The sequence below is a fragment of the Pinus tabuliformis genome, chromosome 6 (assembly GCF_031772625.1).
Source record: "Pinus tabuliformis cultivar Carrire ecotype Pingquan chromosome 6, CPIR1, whole genome shotgun sequence".
Taxonomy (NCBI): Eukaryota; Viridiplantae; Streptophyta; class Pinopsida; order Pinales; family Pinaceae; genus Pinus; species Pinus tabuliformis.
In genome coordinates, this window is record NC_142292.1 from 608509186 (window position 1) to 608531857 (window position 22672).

Below are 22672 nucleotides of genomic sequence, written 5' to 3' on the forward strand. Positions count from 1 at the left end.
AATATGTGTCATTGATGTTACATGCATAGTTTTGAGAATTTTTGGCTGCAACCGCACGCAGGAAGTCTTATGCGTGCAGCTGGAGTTTTCTTTCCATATGAATATCTTGGCATGTGTGCAACTAGGTTGTGACCTCAGTTAATAAGATGTTACAACTTAGGGCTTGATCACTAGAGGTTGTTGACTGACATCTAGGTGATATGGTGTTCCTAAGAGGTATCAATAGGCTTCCAGTTTGTAGGCCCTACTTCCATAACTTAAAGTTGGAGGTTGGGTCTTGTCATAGTAACTCTCATCTCAATTTTACCCTAGAGAGCTTGTAAGAGGGGCTAAATGTGAGGTGGGGTGTTGCAAAACACCAATAATATCCCCAAAGAAGTACTTTGTATGCAATCCATCTGTTGGAAAATTTTCCTCCACAAGGTTCATCATGATATGCTTCAAGTATTCTGGGTACCTCATCTTCTCGAGCACACATTCTAATGATTAGATCATCTCCTGTTTGGTATAATTCTCCTTTTATCCAAGAATATGGTGCACTAGATTTGATAACTCTTTGTTTTTATTTTGTTGATAACCGAGGAGGAAAATTTCCTATAGCCAAATAATTAGCAGTATCTACAAACCATGGAGTTTTAGTAGATATTGGAAAAAGGTATTCATCAGGAAAACTATCTACTAAAGAAATATTAGTACTATCATTTTTCATCTTGGGAAGGAAATCAACGAATGTGTTTTCATCTCCTAGCCTATCTAAAATGGCAATATTAAATTTTTTCAATAGTAAAATCCATCAAGTAATCTGATCATTAGTTATTAGTTTATTCATAAGATACCTAATAACAAAATGGTTATTTTAAATAAAATTCTCATATCCAGTAATGTAGTGCCTAAACTTATTGATAGTATGAAAAACTGTTAAAAACTCCTTTTTTGTGACTATTTAATTTAACTCTAAAATAGTTAAATTTCTTCTTGTATAATATATAGCAAAAAGAATTAAGTGATTTTGTCCTAATAAAACCCCGAAAGTTGTATTTGAGGAAACAATGGAATTATGAGACGGAAGGGAATAATTTTTCCCTCTTAAAATAGGTGCCTCAGAAATTTTCTATTTCAACAATTCAAAAGTTTTTTGACAATCAAAATCCCAATGAAATTCACAATCATTGGTGAGTAATTTTAATAGTGTTGTGGGGAAAAATGCCTATGCAGGACGATCCTATCCACCTAAGGTCTGACAGTGCCTTAGCAACAAACAGAGACAGCTATTCTAGTATTCTTCCTTTATGAATTAAGAATAAAGAGAGATAGATGGACTAACCGGTGTCTTCCGTTTGTCCCTCGATCTGATCTCTCTTCTCTTTGAGGGTTCCCAGCTACTTGCCTTCTCGCTTGCCCAGCTTCAAGAGGTTTCTGCAAGATCACAAGAAGAGAACACTACACAAGACATGGATTCATATTCATAACTAGTTCAGGATTAGAAATAAACTAAACATACTAATGCAACCATACATCAAAGATACATCAGTATATAGGAGAAACCAAGATAGCTTTATTGATGAATAACAAGGTTCAGGAAGAGATACAACCCAGAGGGCTCCAATCCAGCATCTCCTTCCCAGCAAATGGAATTCCTATCTTCACCCCCTTTAAAGCATTAAACACCCAATGATTCCAATCTCAAACCAACATCAATTCTTTGCAATAACAAAATTCCAGCCTCTAGATCTCATGGAGGAGAGATCCATATATAGATGTTTGGAGAGAGGATGAGTCAGCTTGAGATCTGACTAGTGTCTTCTCCCTCTGTCAGTTCTTGATTCCACTTGGAGGTTCTTGCTTCCACTTGGAGATTGGGAACCTCTTACTCATCACTAGTCGAATTCACTGAGGCAAGTGTCATTGAGGAAGATTCTGGAAGCTTCCTGGGTCTTGACACCTCTTGGAATGAACTTGCCATTTGGAAATTCTCGCTCAACGCACCCTGGTAGTGCTTCTACCTGCGTTACAGTGCAGGTAGCCAGTGTTGGCTTTGACATTCAGTGCAGACAACTAGTGGAGCCACTGAATTGATCCTGAATTGACTTGTTTTTGAGCAGTTTCTGGTGGAGAACTTCTGTGAATTGCTGTGGTTTGTTAGCCTTGTTCCTCTAGGGGTAGGAACAACATGTTTAGGGACTTTGGATCCCTTAGATTATGGAATTTCATGCTCATAGCTGTAAGGCACAAAAATGTCTATAACAGTTGCCCCTAAAGTATGAGGCCGTTTATCAGGTGAAATGCTTTATCAGGAGGATCCGAAGTTCATCCAATGCTGGGAGGAGACCTGTAATGAGATACAATACAATACATTATTTTTCATACTGCTTTCATGATCTAGCTGAGGTGGGCATGTGCATGCTCAGCTTTATAAATTCATTTTCTTGTACATAGAACAGATAATCGTCTGATGGTAGACTGATAATTTTGATGAAATTATCATCCTTTGGGTAGGATGATTATCTGTTGCAATAATGTACATGTCAATGTATTTATCTTTCCTGAATATATATCGCAACCAGGATGGATGAAACTAGATCCGGGGTCTTCAAACTCGTTCGATCTTCACTCTAAGTACAAGTCGATCCATGTGAGAAATGTCCTGAAGTCGAACATGGAAAGACATCGCTTGATTACTGGTCAATGAGGTAAACCGTTAACAAGCGCGAGAGGAATCACCGATAATGATGATGACCCTCAAGGTACTGCAGTACAATTCACGTGGTGTGAATAAAGGACTTGGCGTCGAACACCACGCAAAATCTTTCGGTCGAAGGTCATTGATGTATACCTGTCGCCGGAAGTGAGAAACTTGCCATTGAGGCATGCAAGCTTCAAAGTACTGAAGGGGTTGTTCCTAGATCAACTTCTTGGATAATGAGCTGATGTCGACAAGAAGTGATCCGTCAAAGGAGGGCCTTAATTAATCCCACATCAATGACACGGAACGGAGCTAATGATTTTGATGGAGGTGAAAACGATCTGTGACATATGATTTAGGGTGGCGGTCATGAAAGGATGAAGGATAATGTACGGCAGTGGATGGGACACGGTTGACTTTTCTGAACGACTTCTCTTGAACATATGGCGACACTGATGCGATGGATCGGTAGCATTACCCCAAATATGGATGGTATGGCGAGACCATGGATGTGACCGGTGAATGAAACAACCCAACCCGATTGTGGTACGGAGGAAAAGTGTGATGTTCAAGAGCGACTTGCTACCATCAAAGTTTTCTTGAGTTTCTCCCAATTTTTCCCCAGTCATTGCTAACCAGTACCTCTTTATTTTTGTCAAGCTTGAGGAGGATAACATATGCTTGTTCTATAACCTGCCCTTTGGGCAAGCCCATCGCTATGTTTTAATGAGCCTAGTGATAGTGAAACCCGTTCTCGTCTAAAGACAAGTTTGTCGCTATTTAATGATTTTAACGAGTCTAACGACAAAGATAACTCGGTTCTTTTCATTTTTAGAGAGTCTGAAAAGATACATAAAGTTAACTCCAAAAGTCCTTTTTTTTCATCAAATCCCTTAGGTCCGAAAAAGTATAAAACAATACAGAAGGGATGAGTTTTCGATAGTTTTAATGAGCCGAATAAAACAAGCGCTCGATCTTTTTGTGCAATAATCCCTCAGGTCCAAAAAAGATTAAAATCTAGAGGAGGGATAGCACTTCCTGTCCCTTTAACGAGCTGGAAGGCCAAGGACTCAGCAATCTTTTCATATTTTACGAGTCAGATGAAAAGAGCTTAAAGAAGACTCATCTTTTGAGGAATGAGTGATAAAATGGGTTAGCAGCTGATTCCAGGTACAGGTTGGAATTTTCCAATCACGGCAGTGTCACAAGGATGGCTAGTGAAATCACTCTTCGCAGCAGTTCCTCAAAATGGGTAAACAATCATATGGAGCTGAACGATCGGCCAATGGAAAAGTGGAGGTGATGGTGCAAACACGACCAAGGCTTTAATGGTTGATGATATTACATTCACAGTGGTTATTTACCGTGATAGTTCATTTTTTAACGAGCTTAAACGCGGGTGGAAACATTTGCTCGATCTTATGTTTATTTTTTAACGAGCATGAACTATGCACTAAAACTGCTCGGATCTTGCGTTTATTTTTTAACGAGCATGAACTGTGTGCTAAAACTGCTCGAAATCCACCGTATTTACAGTGTTTGATAGGAATTCAAAAACTGAAGGGTGACAAAGGTCATGTTGAATATCTTCTTCATAATCCGGAAGAAGGGAACGATGGTGGCAATCATTCCATGGTGCCCCCTCAATCAACATTGATTGTAGGATTCCTTCGTCGGTTCCATGCACTCTTGACCAAGGATCTAATGGGGTACCATATTCTCTAGACCTATCTACCCAAATGCTTGACGAGCGTTGATTTGGGTTTGCCTCCCATGCCCGAAACATTGATTGCTACAATATTTCTATAGGGCTTGGGGGCAAAACCATTTCATGATCCATGTTGATATCGTCTTCTGAGATCTTCGTGGAAGATATCATGTTGCAGGCTCTTGCTAACGCTACTTCTCCTATATAGATTGGAGGTGTAAGTGCGAAAGTTCCCATTAATGTGGGGTCTTTCAGTAGGCCTACTCCAATATCTTGAAGCGAATGGTTGCTCCCATGGATCATGGGAATGCTTCCCGTAACTTGTGAACCATTAGGGAGGAAGTCTTGTTGGTCGACGATCGTAATCCCTCCTTGAAAAGGGAATGCGATCTTTCTAAAATAGGTCAACACAACCACTGCCATGGCATAGATCCACGGTCTTCCTAGTAGGATGTTGTAATCAAGATTCCCATCGATGACTTCAACATCTATTTCTACCGTTTTCCCCCCTAGTTCAACCTTCAAGTTGTTTAGGATACCATATGGGGTATATGTCCTTCCGTCGAATTCTTTTAATGTTTTCGAAGATCGCGACAAGGTCGGAGATCCTAAAGTTTTCCAGCAACTCATCGACATAATACATGTAGATGCCCCCTCATCAATGATTGTTCGGTGAACAGTTTTGTTGAGGGATTTCACTTGAATAAGGAAAGCTAGTTGAGCTGGTAACTGAGGATCGTATCCTTTGTGGTCTAAGGATACAAGATTGGAATCCTTAGGATCAACCCCACCAATAGCTGATGACAAAGCCTGCCTTTGGGATGGACAATTTTGTAGTACTTCAAGAGTCGACATAGCGGATGGCGATTGGGCCAAATCTTCCACTATGTTATAATGCTGCGCTGCTCTGGCGCGAGGATTAAATGTCGACTTGTGTACTACTCCCTTTGGCAGTTTTATTGTTAATTCAGGAATGATGGGTGGTACAACTTCTGTCGAAGTTGTTGTCGAACTGCTTGGTTGATCTTTTTCCTTGCCGTTCGACAGCTGCGGATTCCCGTAATCTTTGTTCCTTGTCGAAATCAAAGCATCATTTTGTTGCTTGGAGATCGACAACATTAGCACTTGCGATGGGGAAGCATTTCCACTATCAACCAGATTTTGACCTGGATTTGGGAATGGATCAGTTAACACAGCTGAGGTTTGTGAACTCTTAAAGAATCTTTTAAGCTCGGCTTTGTATGGACATTCGCTTGTCCAATGACGCTCGTCACATATCTGACATGGATTTTTTGGTTTCCCTTTCCCAGGAGGGTTTGAAGAAGTTTTTCCGGGAGATGACTCACCCTGTTTCTTCTTCTTCCCTTTGTTTTGCTTCTTCTTGCTTCCTGGTTGATTGGTTTCTTTGCCTTTATCTGCTGATACAACATTTACTTCCGAAGCAAGAATTTCTTCTTTTGCATTTTGATCTGAAATCTTATGGGCCTTTTTGGAGTTGGCCTTTGTCGATTTCGCGTTTGTCGTGCCAATCACACCATTGCCAGCATGAGAGTCATTGTTTGATTTAGGAGGAGGAGGAATTGAAAATTCCGGTCTAGGGGCGTCAGGTATTTTGTCATAGAGCGTGCCAGACTGAGTATAGACTAAGTCCAGATACTGCGCACGAGCGATAACTTGCTCTTCTGTTACGACTCCCCCCTTTGCCACATCTTCCGTTATAGCAGGAAGTAACGACTTGATAAACCATTCAGCTAATAACTGATCGGGAACGTACATTTTTACCATCCTACGACGACGTCGCCACTCATGTATATGATCGGATATATGAGTGGCCGTTGTCTGCTTGAAGTTGGTTAAGATTTTCGTTCCCATTTCATACCTTATCGGTAATTGAAAATGGGTTAAGAAAGTCGTGGCTAGGGAGCTGAAATTGTCGAACGAGGCTCTAGGTAATTCGATATACCATTTTGCCGCTGGACCCGTTAACGTCCTCTGGAAAAGGCGAAGCCTTATCGAACCATCATTTAGGGTGTTTGATGAACACCACAGATGAAAAGTCATCACGTGATTCGATGGGTCTTCACCTGGATTTCCATTAAATTTAGGAATGTCCGAAGGAAGTTTGTGAGGAATCGCTGGCCACCAAGGGGCGTAGACAATTGGATCGTTTGTTAACCGGTGTAAATCGGGTAACTCTAAAGTTGCCACGAATGGTAACTGTTGATTCAGGTTAGGTGAAGCATACCCAGGGTACGATGGAATTGCCTGAGCAGTGGGCCTTTGCATACCAGCATAATGTAATTGATGTTGGTATGACTGATACGGTTGGTGGACTTGACCACTGTAAAGCGGTTGATTTTGACCGTTCTGAATGTACGGTTGTCCACTGTTCGCAAAGATCTGCTGCTCAGAACCTTGGTATACTTGTTGGAATTGTGGTTGTTGGTATTGCACCAACCATGGTTGTGAAGCCATGTTCTGCTGTGCTATACTAATCGTTGGACCAAGGTGTGGGGTAATTGTACCCGTTTGGACCTGTGTCGCCCCACCAGTAGGCGATTGTGGTTGAGTCACAGGGTCAAGGGGCTGTTGCATTACAACCTGAGAAATTTAAGGTTGACATACAACAGGCAACGTTTGAACTTGCGACACTGTCACAATTGCCGGTGTGGTCGGGATGTTCGACATAGGTACACATTGTTGCATAGAATACACAACCCTTGGTTGTTGAGGTAGCATAGGTACCCAACCACTTGATGTAACTCCAGTATAACCTGAATACTGTTGTGAACTCCCGTATGGATATCCTCCCGGAGGGGGTAATGAAAGGGCATACTGCCCCCCATACGGTAGCAATCCGGAACTCAAGGGGATTGTTTGTCCTTGGGGACTGGATTGCCCAAATTGACCTCCAAATGGATCAATCTGGCGAGTTTCAACATAAGAGTTGCCGGATATTATTCCGGAGGAACAAACTGGAATGGAACATACTGTCGAAATAGTCCCTGGGTGGACTCCTTCTAGCGGTTGTGAGCTAGTCGGGACAGATGGTATGCCGGCAAACATTGTCGGAGTGACGGCAGGGAGTTCTGCTGTCGCTGTGTCATTCGACACAGTCCTAGATGTTGACAGTTGCTAAGACATTTTGAGTCTATCCAAGAGATTACCTAGCGATTCTACAGGAACTTCCACTTGTGGTAGACTAACTTCTGATGAAGGAAATAGAGTGACCCTGACTCCAAAATGTGTTGGAGTACTTGCTTGCGGATCTTCTACAATTTCCTCTATTGCAATCAAACCAGGTGGAAGAGGAAGACCGTCAGGTCCGTAAAATATTTCTGGTGCCGAAGAAGGGGTTGAATCAACAGCGACAGATGTTTGAAGAACAATACTCTCTGGACCAGTTACAGATGGAACTGGTTCAGTAACACAAGTGTTTGTTCTCAGACTAGGATCAGTATCACTATCCCTCTGTGACTGTTGAACTTCTTCTGTAGAGGCAGGGTTTCGAGAAATGTTTGGAGTAACCGGAATCTCAGATGTCGTTGGAACACTTGTTCTAACTTTGATAGGAGATTTTGAACCGGTTAAACGAGTTCGCTTTGTCCGTACTGTTTTCGATTCTGGAGATAAAGACGGTTGACTCGTAAGCCTCCGCGAACGACGGGGTTTCAATTGTGTTTCTTCCACGATTGCGGATTACTCGATCAACCAAAATACAAAAGGGGAGAATGTGTTTCCGAATTAAATGAATTTTTTAGACGCTTTTAGACACAACTTGCTTTTTCAGTTCTAAAGAGTCGAGAAAAAGCTAAAGATGACTCTAGTCTCCTTCGATGTTTTAACGAGCCCGAAGTGACAAATGCTCGGATGGACTTTTTCCGTTATAGAGTCTGAAAAAGGCCAAAAGGAACTGCTCTGGAGCTCTAGGTAGAGGGTGTGCCAAACTTTTCGCAAAACCACAGAATACTTTTTAGGGTACGGGCGGTTGATCTTCCTGAATGCTGTGTTCAGTGCATTGCGATCAGTAGGGCGGCCGACACGGCTTCCTAAGGATAAAGGTTTTATGCCTATAGGGGTCTCCCAATATATACGCGACGGTACGTGGGAGCACAATCCATACTGGCGCTATCGTCTCTCAGGAGGAATCACCCACCATCAACGAGATCGACAGTCACCAGGCTTTACGACGCCGGAACACGTCTCTAGCCTAGACCTCTATGTTGTGCGTTATGTTGCAAAGCGTTGTTAAGTTCATTCAATTTATTTTAGGTTGATCTTTTTAGAAGTTTGCCTTTTGAGGTTCACCACGAGATGTATGATACAAATTCCTAAATGCAGTCTAAAGATGATAAGCAAGCTTTATATCTTTTCAACTTATGAAAATCCTAGCTACTAAGGGAAAAGAAAGACACCATCTTTTCTCAAAGATCAATCAGCACACTCTAATGCACTTTTCCTAAATCAAACATGCAAACTATCAAGATGCAAATGCACAATGTAGGTGTTTGTTTTCCGCTTTCTTAGTATTGATGCCTACAAAGAAAGCTTTTTGTACAACTCTGAATTTGCTTTTAAATGAAAAATACAAACAAGTTTACTTTTTCGAAATCAGAGAGGGTAGAAGAGATTACAACACTTAACGATTTCCGAAATGAATACTTGTTTTGACACTTAAAAGAGACAAACTCAAACCAAAAGCAAAAGTAAATGTATAATCAACTGCAAACAACCAATGAACTCTCTCCTAAGATCACAATCAACAGATCTGAATAAAGGGCTACAGGATGACTACTTCACTCTTGCAAAGGAAGACTGTAAATGACGCCACAAAAACATAAAAACACTCACAGTCTTTTTGTACAAAAGGAGGCGGAATTTAAGCAGAGAAAAGGAGTTATCAGACTGGTACCTATGCTGGTTACAGGCTGCAAAAATCAGAGATCAAAACAAGGCAAAACAGAGCAGAGAACCCCAGCTGCACAAGGCCTAACTGGATCAGCGCAACCTCAACACAGGGGTTTTTACATTCAGCGCAGGTAGCCTTCACGGGACCTGCGTTGAAATGCAGAACCTCTTCACAGGGTTTGCACTGAAGGAGAAACGAGAGTTTCTCACTGGGTTCTGGGTCACAGATTGCTGATTAATCTACAGTTTCAGGCCAAATCAAAGAAACAAGCAAGGTACAATCAAAGGGATGCTTTGAGGGGGTACTAAGATCTATCACAAAGGATCATCACATCATTTGTGAGTCCATTGTTCAGATCATAGACAAATCCAGTGATTGGATCAAAGCAGCAACTGTCTACTTTGCATCTGAGAATAGCAGATGCAGTTCGATTGTTGTTGTTGAGTCTATGAAACAAACAATGATAGAGACACAAATAAAATGACTAAACAGATCTCCCCAGCGGAGTCGCCAATTTGTTGTGGGGAAAAATGCCTATGCAGGACGATCCTATCCACCTAAGGTGTGACAGTGCCTTAGCAACAAACAGAGACAGCTATTCTAGTATTCTTCCTTTATGAATTAAGAATAAAGAGAGATAGATGGACTAACCGGTGTCTTCCGTTTGTCCCTCGATCCGATCTCTCTACTCTTTGAGGGTTCCCAGCTACTTGCCTTCTCGCTCGCCCAGCTTCAAGAGGTTTCTGCAAGATCACAAGAAGAGAACACTACACAAGAAATGGATTCATATTCATAACTAGTTCAGGATTAGAAATAAACTAAACATACTAATGCAACCATACATCAAAGATACATCAGTATATAGGAGAAACCAAGATAGCTTTATTGATGAATAACAAGGTTCAGGAAGAGATACAACCCAGAGGGCTCCAATCCAGCATCTCCTTCCCAGCAAATGGAATTCCTATCTTCACCCCCTTTAAAGCATTAAACACCCAATGATTCCAATCTCAAACCAACAGCAATTCTTTGCAATAACAAAATTCCAGCCTCTAGATCTCATGGAGGAGAGATCCATATATAGATGTTTGGAGAGAGGATGAGTAAGCTTGAGATCTGACTAGTGTCTTCTCCCTCTGTCAGTTCTTGATTCCACTTGGAGGTTCTTGCTTCCACTTGGAGATTGGGAACCTCTTACTCATCACTAGTCGAATTCACTGAGGCAAGTGTCATTGAGGAAGATTCTGGAAGCTTCCTGGGTCTTGACACCTCTTGGAATGAACTTGCCATTTGGCAATTCTCGCTCAACGCACCCTGGTAGTGCTTCTACCTGCGTTGCAGTGCAGGTAGCCAGTGTTGGCTTTGACATTCAGCGCAGACAGCTAGTGGAGCCACTGAATTGATCCTGAATTGACTTGTTTTTGAGCAGTTTCTGGTGGAGAGCTTCTGTGAATTGTTGTGGTTTGTTAGCCTTGTTCCTCTAGGGGTAGGAACAACATGTTTAGGGACTTTGGATCCCTTAGATTATGGAAATTTCATGCTCATAGCTGTAAGGCTCAAAAATGTCTATAACAAATATTGGTGAAGAAAAATTTGTGAGGTTTTCTGTAAACCTTGTATAGTAACTTGTGAATCCAAGAAAAATTTGAACATCATTTTGGCATTTTGGGACAAAAATTTTGGAGATAATTTCAACCTTTTATAAATCCACTTTGATTCAAGAACCTAAAATATGTTGACCAAAAAAAAATTCTTTATTAAACATAATAAATCATTTTTCATTTCTTAACGAAAGATTAGTTTATTTACTTATAACAAGAAATTTTTCCAATTTTTCTAAAGCTTCTTCAAAATTATTCCCATAAAAAATAAAATTATCAAGTCGTTAAGAAGTTCTACTATTGGCCAAATTTGAAGAAATAGGGCGTTGATTTTGTTGTGAAGTGCTTGGGCTATCATCTAGGTAAAGTTGAATGCAAGCATCCAGCGGGTTTGTTGCACCCTATTCCGATTCCAGAATGGAAATGTTAGGTCCCTATAATACTAGTGATTACCCCATTACTATTGTATTTGTGTCCCTTATTAATATTGTTGAGCCCCTATTGTCCCCATATTTTTATTACTGTGCCCCATAGAATACCTCTATTGTTATTTTTGTGGCTTTATATTATTATTGTTAGGTTAGCTGGGTTATATTCTGACTCCATAGACTCCTATATATAGAAAGGAGGTTTTGTCATTTGAATCATCAAAGAATTGTTCATTTGTGTAATACAAAGGAGGTTTCCCCCTCAAAGAGGCTGAATTCTAAGGTGTTGATCTCTCTTTTCTATCTTCTTGTGAGCTGGTTTCATAACATTTGGTATCGGAGCTTTGGATTCTAGGGTTTCGCTGCTCCAAATAGGTCATCGTGGTATTTTCACTATAACATTTTTTATGCGATGTTTCAAAAGAAAAAACAAAAAACCCATTTGAGACAAAATCACACTGAACCTCACATCTAAATTTCAAATATTTTCACACTATATTTGCGGAGATATGATCTAAGGAAGTTGGTCTTTTTGTAGACTCCAGAATTACATTCCAAATAGGTGACCTGGGGAAAATCATCATAACTTTCTCTCTGATCATCGGATTGAAATTTTGTAAGAAGGTACAGAAAGAGGACAGACTGTAGTTTCGTGTATACATTTTTCAGTACCATAGGTTGAAACAGTTACACGTGGCACTTCCTATGAGTTCGCTCTTCTGGAAAGGTCTATAATCAAGTCATCTTGGGAGATTGTGCATAACTCTTTCATGGTGAATCCAATATAGATTATACTAGTGGCATTGGAAAGAGGACATAGAGGGCTACTACAGGTCACAATTTTAGAACTGGATGATCTGAAATTACAAAGATACATCGAATTCAAAATCAAGTTCCTACAAAGTGAAAAATGTGTGTAGTTTTTTTTTTTTTTTTTAATTTTTGCTTAAGCTTGGTTTGAAAAATTAGTTTGAAGGAATTCAAAGGGCATATTGTTGTTGGGAAAAGTATCTATTTAGAATGCCCCTATCCCACTCTAAGGTGTGACAGTGCCTTAGCAAAAAACAAGGAAAAACTACTTGTGTATTCTTCTTTATGAAATGTAAACGAAGAGGAAGGATAAACTAACCTGTGTCTTGCACTAGTTTGTTGATCCAATCGCTCTCCTCTTTACTGGCTTCCAGCTACCTGCTTCGTTACCGGCCCAACTTCACCAAGTTCCTGCAAGATCACAGAAGAGAGAAACTACATGAAGATATATATTTACATTCATAAAAAGCTTAGGATCAGATTAAGCTAAACATGCAAATATAACAAAACATCACTGATACACAAGCATGTAGAAGAAACTCAAATAGTTTTATTAATGCAATAAGAAGATCCAGGAGAAGATACAACCAAGTGAGTCCTGATCCAGCATCTACCTCCCAGCAAAGGAATCCCTTCCTCACCTCCAACAAAACATAAATCACCCAATGCACTAATCTCAATCTCAAACCAACAGCAATTCTCTGCAAAGTACAAAATTCCAGCCTCTGGATCTCTGGGGTGAGGGATCCATATATAGATGTATGCAAAGAGGATGAGTCAGCTTATGTTTTGACTTGTGGCATCTCTCTGTCAGTTCTTGCTTCCACTTGGAGACTGAGAGCCTCTTACTCATCCTTGGTCGAACTCAGTGAGGCAAGTGTCATTGGAGAAGATTCTGGAAGCTTCCATTGTCTCTCCACCTCGTTGAATGACTCTGCTACTTGTCATTTCCTGCTCAACGCACCTGGGTAGTGCATTCAAGTGCGTTGCAACGCACCTAGCCAGTGTATTTGGGTGCCTTGCAACGCAGGCAGCTAGTGGAGCATCTGAATTGATCCTGATTTGACTAGTTCTGAGTAGTTTTTGGTGGAGAACTTCTGGGAGAAGCTGTCATTGGTTGACCTTGTTCCTCTAGGGGTAGGAACAACACTTTTAGGGACTTTGGATCCCTTGGATTATGGACATTTCATGCTTAGAGCTGTAAGGCACAAAAATTTCTATAACATTTTCCCCCTAAAGTATGAGGTCGTTTATCGGGTGAAATGCTTTATTAGGAGGATCTGAAGTTCATTCAATGTTGGGAGGAGACCTGTAATAAGATACAATACAATACATTATTTTTCATACTGTTTTCATGATCTAGCTGAGGTGGGCATTCCCATGCTCAGCTTTATAAATTCATTTTTATGTACACAGGACAGACAATCGTCTGATGGTAGACTGATGATTTTGATGAAGTCATCATCCTTTTGGTAGGATGATCATCTATGCTGAAATATTGTACATGTCAATGTCTTTATTTTTCCTGAATATATATCGCAGCCCGGATGGATGAAACTAGATCCAGGGTCTTCAATCTCGTCCGATCTTCACTCGAAGTACAAGTCGATCCATGTGAAAAATGTTTCGAAGTCGAACATGGAAAGGCATCGCTTGATTACCAGTCAATGATGTAAACTGTTAACAAGCGCGAGAGGAATCACCGATAAGGATGATGACCCTCAAGGTACTGCAGTAAAATTCACGTGGTGTGAATAAAGGACTTGGCGTTGAACACCACGCAAAATCTTTCGGTCGAAGGTCATTGATGTATACCTGTCGCCGGAAGTGAGAAACTTGCCATTGAGGCATGCAAGCTTCAAAATACTGAATGGGGTGTTCCTAGATCACCTTCTTGGATAATGAGCTGATGTTGACAAGAAGCGATCCGTCAAAGGAGGGCCTTGATGAATCCCACATCAATGACACGGAACGGAGCAAATGATTTTGATGGAGGTGAAAATAATCTGATGATATATGGTTCAGGGTGGCGGTCATGAAAGAATGAAGTATAATGTATGGTAGTGGATGGGACACGGGTGACTTCTCTGGATGACTTCTCTTGAACATGTCGGCGACACTTATGTGATGGATCGGTAGCATTTACCCCAAATGTGGATGGTATTGCGAGACCATGGTGATGTGACCGATGAATGAAACAACCCAACCCGACTCAGGCACGGAGTGGAAGTGTCATGTTCAAGAGCGACTTGCTACCAATAAAGATTATTTGAGTTTCTTCCCAATTTTTCCCCAGTCATTGCTGACCAGTACCTCTTTATTTTTGTCAAGCTTGAGGAGGATAACATATGCTTGTTCTATAATTTTCCCTTCGGGCAAACCCATCGCTATGTTTTAACGAGCCTAGCGATAGTGAAACTCGTTCTCGTCTAAAGACAAGTTTGTCGCTATTAATGTTTTTAACGAGTTTAACGACAAGGATAACTCGGTACTTTTCATTTTTAGAGAGTCTGGAAAGGTACGTAAAGTTAACTCCGGAATTCCTTTTTCGTCATCTAATCCCCTAAGTCCGAAAAAGTATAAAACAATACAGAAGGGATGAATTTTCGATAGTTTTAACGAGCCGAACAAAACAAGCACTCGATCTTTTCGTGCAATAATCCCTTAGGTCCAAAAAGATTAAAATATAGAGGAGGGATAGCACTTCCGGTCGCTTTAACGAGCTGGAAGGCCAAAACTCGGAAATCTTTTCATATTTTACGAGTCAATTGAAAAGAGCTTAAAGAAGACTCGTCTTTTGAGGAACGAGTGATAAAATGGGTAGCAGCTGATTCCAGGTAAGGGTTGGAATTTTCCAAGCACGGCAGTGTCACAAGGATGGCTAGTGAAATCACTCTTCGCAGCTGTTCCTCAAAATGGGTAAACAATCAAATGGAGGTGAATGATCGGCCAATGGAAAAGTGGAGGTGACGGTGCAAACACGACCAAGGCTTTGATGGCTGATAATGTTACATTCACAGTTGTTATTTACCGGAAGATAGTTCATTTTTTAACGAGCTTAAACGCGGATTGAAACACTTGCGCAGTCTTATGTTTATTTTTTAACGAGCATGAACTATGTGCTAAAACTGCTCGATTAATAAGTTTGCATACCCCCAGCATAATAACGCAAATCGAGGTGCATGCCCCCGAAGCTTCATTGCATTCAACTCTGTGGTTGGAATGAAGGTTTACCTTTGAGATTTAAAAAGGGGATTTGTTTCATTTTTAAATGAGGTTGACACAGTAAAAGAACTATCCTCATGACTCCTTGTTTCATTTTTTAACGAGGTTGACATGAGATAAGAACCGTCCTCGGTATCTATACTCAGTCCGGCACGCTCTACGACAAAATACCTGATGCCCCTAGTCCATATATTAGTGTTTACTGAGTTTAGTTCTGAATAGATGGTAGTGCGTGTCTAGTATCTATTCAGAACGCCCCTATCCCACTCTAAGGTGTGACAGTGCCTTAGCAACAAACAAGGAAAAACTAATTGTGTATTCTTCTTTATGAAATGTAAACGAAGAGGAAGGATAAACTAACCTGTGTCTTGCGCTAGTTTGTTGATCCAATCGCTCTCCTCTTTGTTGGCTTCCAGCTACCTGCTCCCTTACCGGCCCAGCTTCACCAAGTTCCTGCAAGATCACAAAAGAGAGAAACTACACGAAGATATAGATTTACATTCATAAAAAGCTTAGGATCAGATTAAGCTAAACATGCAAATATAACAAAACATCACTGATACACAAGCATGTAGAAGAAACTCAAATAGTCTTATTAATGCAATAAGAAGATCCAGGAGGAGATACAACCAAGTGAGTCCCGATCCAGCATCTACCTCCCAGCAAAGGAATCCCTTCCTCACCTCCAACAAAGCATAAATCACCCAATGCACTAATCTCAATCTCAAACCAACAGCAATTCTCTGCAAAGTACAAAATTCCAGCCTCCGGATCTCTGGGATGAGGGATCCATATATAGATGTAAGCAGAGAGGATGAGTCAGCTTATGTTTTGACTTGTGGCTTCTCTCTGTCAGTTCTTGCTTCCACTTGGAGACTGAGAGCCTCTTACTCATCCTTGGTCGAACTCAGTGAGGCAAGTGTCATTGGAGAAGATTCTGGAAGCTTCCATTGTCTCTCCACCTCGTTGAATGACTCTGCCACTTGTCATTTCCCGCTCAACGCACCTGAGTAGTGCATTCAAGTGCGTTGCAACACACCTAGCCAGTGTATTTGGGTGCCTTGCAACGCAGGTAGCTAGTGGAGCATCTGAATTGATCCTGATTTGACTAGTTCTGAGTAGTTTTTGGTGGAGAACTTCTGGGAGACGCTGTCATTGGTTGACCTTGTTCCCCTAGGGGTAGGAACAACACTTTTAGGGACTTTGGATCCCTTGGATTATGGACATTTCATGCTTAGAGCTGTAAAGCACAAAAATGTCTATAACAGTTGCCCCCTAAAGTATGAGGTCGTTTATCGGGTGAAATGCTTTATTAGGAGGATCCGAAGTTCATTCAATGCTGGGAGGAGACCTGTAATAAGATACAATACAATACATTATTTTTCATACTGTTTTCATGATCTAGCTGAGGCGGGCATTCCCATGCTCATCTTTGTAAATTCATTTTTATGTACACAGGACAGACAATCGTCTGATGGTAGACTGATGATTTTGATGAAGTCATCATCCTTTTGGTAGGATGATCATCTGTGATGCAATGCTGTACATGTCAATGTTTTTATTTTTCATGAATATATATCGCAGCCCGGATGGATGAAACTAGATCCGGGGTCTTCAATCTCGTCCGATCTTCACTCGAAGTACAAGTCGATCCATGTGAAAAATGTTTTGAAGTCGAACATGGAAAGACATCGCTTGATTACCAGTCAATGATGTAAACTGTTAACAAGCGCGAGAGGAATCACCGATAAGGATGATGACCCTCAAGGTACTGTAGTACAATTCACGTGGTGTGAATAAAGGACTTGGCATCGAACACCATGCAAAATCTTTCGGTCGAAGGTCATTGATGTATACCTATCGCCGGAAGTGAGAAACTTGCCATTGAGGCATGCAAGCTTCAAAGTACTGAATGGGGTGTTCCTAGATCAACTTCTTGGATAATGAGCTGATGTCGACAAGAAGCGATCCGTCAAAGGAGGGCCTTGATGAATCCCACATCAATGACACGGAACGGAGCAAATGATTTTGATGGAGGTAAAAACGATCTGATGATATATGGTTCAGGGTGGCGGTCATGAAAGAATGAAGTATAATGTATGGTAGTGGATGGGACACGGGTGACTTCTCTGGATAACTTCTCTTGAACATGTCAGCGACACTTATGTGATGAATCGGTAGCATTTACCCCAAATGTGGATGGTATGGTGAGACCATGGTGATGTGACCGGTGAATGAAACAACCCAACCCGACTCAGGCACGGAGTGGAAGTGTCATGTTCAAGATCGACTTGCTACCAATAAAGATTCTTTGAGTTTCTTCCCAATTTTTCCCCAGTCATTGCTGACCAGTACCTCTTTATTTTTGTCAAGCTTGAGGAGGATAACATATGCTTGTTCTATAATTTGCCCTTCGGGCAAACCCATCGCTATGTTTTAACGAGCCTAGCAATAGTGAAACTCGTTCTCGTCTAAAGACAAGTTTGTCGCTATTAATGTTTTTAACGAGTCTAACGACAAATATAACTCGGTCCTTTTCATTTTTAGAGAGTCTGAAAAGGTACGTAAAGTTAACTCTGAAATTCCTTTTTTGTCATCTAATCCCTTAAGTCCGAAAAAGTATAAAATAATACAGAACGGATGAATTTTCGATAGTTTTAACGAGCCAAACAAAACAAGCGCTCGATCTTTTTGTGCAATAATCCCCCTGGTCCAAAAAGATTAAAATCTAGAGGAGGGATAGCTCTTCCGGTCGCTTTAACGAGCTGGAAGGCCAAAACTCGGCAATCTTTTCATATTTTACGAGTCAAATGAAAAGGGCTTAAAGAAGACTCGTCTTTTGAGGAACGAGTGATAAAATGGGTAGCAGCTGATTCCAGGTAAGGGTTGGAATTTTCCAAGCACGGCAGTGTCACAAGGATGGCTAGTGAAATCACTCTTCGCAGCTGTTCCTCAAAATGGGTAAACAATCAAATGGAGGTGAATGATCGGCCAATGGAAAAGTGGAGGTGACGGTGCAAACATGACCAAGGCTTTAATGGCTGATAATGTTACATTCACGGTGGTTATTTACCGGAGGATAGTTCATTTTTTAACGAGCTTAAACGCGGGTTGAAACACTTGCTCGGTCTTATGTTTATTTTTTAATGAGCATGAACTATGCGCTAAAACTGCTCGATGCGGGTTTATTTTTTAACGAGCTTGAACCTTGCGGTAACACTGCTCATGATAAGTTTGCATGCCCCTAGCATAATAACGCAAATTGAGGTGCATGCCCCCCAAGCTTCATTGCATTCAACTCGGTGGTTGGAATGAAGGTTTACCTTTGAGATTTGGAAGGGGGATTTGTTTCATTTTTTAATGAGGTTGACACAGTCAAAGAACCATCCTCAAGATTCCTTGTTTCATTTTTTAACGAGGTTGACACGAGATAAGAACCATCCTCGAAATCCAAATCCATTAGATATAGAAGGTTTCATATTCCACTGTGGCCACTTCCGCCAGATTACTCGGAGGTGGTAGGGCAAAAGTACCCATTAAGGCATGGTCTTTTAGGAGACCTACTCCGATATTTTGGAGCGAATGATTGCTTCCATGGATCATTGGAATGCTTCCCGTAACTTGTGAACTATTGGGGAGAAATGTTTGTTGGTCGACGATTGTAATTCCTCCTTGGAAGGGAAATGCAATCTTCCTGAAGTAGGTTGACACAACTGCGGCCATGGCATATATCCAGGGCCTTCCCAGTAGGATGTTGTAATCAAGGTTTCCATCGATTACTTCAACATCTATTTCTACCGTTTTCCCTCCTAGTTCAACTTTCAAGTTATTTAGGATACCGTATGGGGTATATGTCCTTCCGTTGAATGCTTTTAATGTCGTCGAGGATCGCGACAAGGTTAGAGATCCTAAATTTTTCCAGCAACTCATCGACATAATGCATGTAGATGCCCCCTCATCAATAATTGTTCGATGAACAGTTTTGTTGAGGGCTTTCACTTGAACAAGGAAAGCTAGTTGAGCCGGTAACTGTGGATCGTATCCTTTGTGGTTGAAGGATACAAGATTGGAATCCTTTGGGTCAATCCCACCAATCGCCGATAACAAAGCCTGCCTTTGGGATGGGAAATTTTGTAATACTTCAAGAGTCAACATAGCGGATGGCGATTGGGCCAAATCTTCCACTATGTTATAATGTTGTGCTGCTCTAGCGCGGGGATTAAATGTCGACTTGTGTACTACTCCCTTTGGCGGTTTTATTGTTAATTCAGGAATGATGGGTGGTACAACTTCTGTCGAAGTTGTGGTCGAACTACTTGGTTGATCTTTATCTTTGTTGTTCGACAGCTGTGGATTCCCGTAATCTTTGTTCCTTGTCGAAATCAAAGCATCATTCTGCTGTTTCGAAATCGACAACATTAGCACTTGAGACGGGGAAGAATTTCCACTTTCAACCAGATTTGCTCCTGGATTTGGAAACGGATCAGTTAACACTGTTGAAGTTTTCGAACTCTTAAAGAATTTTTTAAGTTCAGCTCTGTGTGGAAAATCTAAAGTCTGATGATCCTCATCGCATATCATGCATGGATATTTTTGTTTCGTATTTCTAGGAGGGTTTGAAGAAGGTTTTTCAGGAGATGACTCATCCTGTTTCTTCTTCTTCCCTTTGCCTTGTTTCTTCTTGCTTCCTGGTTGTTTGGTTTCTTTACCCTTATCTGCCGATACGACATTTACTTCCGAAGCAAGAAGTTCGTCTTTTGCATTTTGATCTGAAATCTTACGGGCCTTCTTAGATGTAGCCTTTGTCGATTTCGTGTCTGTTGTGCCAATCACGCCATCGCCGGCATGAGAGTCATTGTTCGATTTAGGAGGAGGAGGAATTGAGAATTTCGGTCTAGGGGCGTCAGGTATTTTGTCGTAGAGCGTGCCAAACTGAGTATAGATCAAGTCCAGATATTGCGCACGAAGTTCTGAATCTTAGTTCTGAATAGATTGTACTAGACACGATCCCCAGTGGAGTCGCCATTTTGTTGTTGGGAAAAGTATCTATTCAGAACGCCCCTATCCCATTCTAAGGTGTGACAGTGCCTTAGCAAAAAACAAGGAAAAACTACTTGTGTATTCTTCTTTATGAAATGTAAACGAAGAGGAAGGATAAACTAACCTGTGTCTTGCGCTAGTTTTTTGATCCAATCGCTCTCCTCTTTGTTGGCTTCCAGCTACCTACTTCCTTACCGGCCCAGCTTCACCAAGTTCCTGCAAGATCACAGAAGAGAGAAACTACACGAAGATATAGATTTACATTCATAAAAAGCTTAGGATCAGATTAAGCTAAACATGCAAATATAACAAAACATCACTGATACACAAGCATGTAGAAGAAACTCAAATGGTTTTATTAATGCAATAAGAAGATCGAGGAGGAGATACAACCAAGTGAGTCCCGATCCAACATCTACCTCCCAGCAAAGGAATCCCTTCCTCACCTCCAACAAAGCATAAATCACCCAATGCACTAATCTCAATCTCAAACCAACAACAATTCTCTGCAAAGTACAAAATTCCAGCCTCTGGATCTCTGGGGTGAAGGATGCATATATAGATGTATGCAAAGAGGATGAGTCAGCTTATGTTTTGACTTGTGGCCTCTCTCTGTCAGTTCTTGCTTCCACTTGGAGACTGAGAGCCTCTTACTCATCCTTGGTCGAACTCAGTGAGGCAAGTGTTATTGGAGAAGATTCTGGAAGCTCCCATTGTCTCTCCACCTCGTTGAATGACTCTGCCACTTGTCATTTCCCGCTCAACGCACCTAGGTAGTGCATTCAAGTGCGTTGCAACGCACCTAGCCAGTGTATTTGGGTGCATTGCAACGCAGGCAGCTAGTGGAGCATCTGAATTGATCCTGATTTGACTAGTTCTGAGTAGTTTTTGGTGGAGAACTTCTGGGAGAAGCTGTCATTGGTTGACCTTGTTCCTTTAGGGGTAGGAACAACACTTTTAGGGACTTTGGATCCCTTGGATTATGGACATTTCATGCTTAGAGCTATAAGGCACAAAAATGTCTATAACACATATTAAAGCATTATTATCGGTAATTGATGCCCCGAGGAAAGAAAATGCAAACACCTAGTAAGCAACTTGAAAGCTCTAGCATGACTCATGAAGAAGAGGAAGAAATGCAACATGATATATCAAAATTACGAGACCAATTGCAACAAGTGTCACTTGCACAAAAAGTAACAGAATCTAAGATGAAAGATGTAGAAGCTAGGATGGATGGTTTAAAGAAAGGTGTAGAAGCTAAGATGGATTGTTTAAAGAAAGGTGTAGAAGCTAAGATGGATGGAATGGAAGCTAATATGAATGACATGGACGCTAAAATGGATGGCATGGATGATAAGATGGAAGAATTGAAGATAAATATGAATAAGTTGCTACAAGAAATGGTCACTAACGGTGAAAGGGTAGTAAAGGAAACTCATGATCAGAACAAAAAAAATGTTAATCATGATTCCATAGACTCTAATGTTGGATCGAAGACCCACCATATTCCAAAAATCGATATGAGGAAGTTTGATGGCAAGGATCCCACAACATGGATACTACAGATGGAGCAATTTTTCGATCTCAATAATGCGCAAAACACACAAAAGGTATGTATTGAAACTTTATATTTGGAACCAAATCAGTTTGTATGGTATCAGTGGCTTTTCTCTCGTAAACAAATTATCACTTGGGCAATTTTTACGGAAGAATTGACAGCACATTATGAGGATACAAAAAGCAACACTTTTTTAGCCAATTGATAAGTCTCAAACAAAAGGGTTCAATAATGGAGCATATTGAGGAGTTTCAAAAATTGAACATAACGGTAAAAAATATTCTAGAGGAGCATAGGATTGATGTGTTCATAGGGACTTTAAAGGATAATATCCAACATGATGCTCACCTTTGGGAACCTAATTCATTAGAGAAGGCATTCAAGTTAGCAAGAAAAATGGAAAGCAAAATTATGGCAACCAGGAAGCATACCAGTCACAACGATAAAGATGGAAGTGTTGTTACCCCTAGCCTTCCACAACCTATAAGGTTGACATCACAACAATTGGAAGAAAAAAGAGCAAAAGGGCTTTGTTACAGTTGTGATAGCAAATACACTAAAGGTCATAAGTGTGCTAAGAAGAAATTATTCTACATAGATTGTGAAGAGGAAGAAGAAGAGGAGCAAGAAAGGTCAAAGGAAGAGGATATACTCCACAAACAAAGCCTAGATAAAGAAGAAATGAATCTGACCATATCTTGTAATGC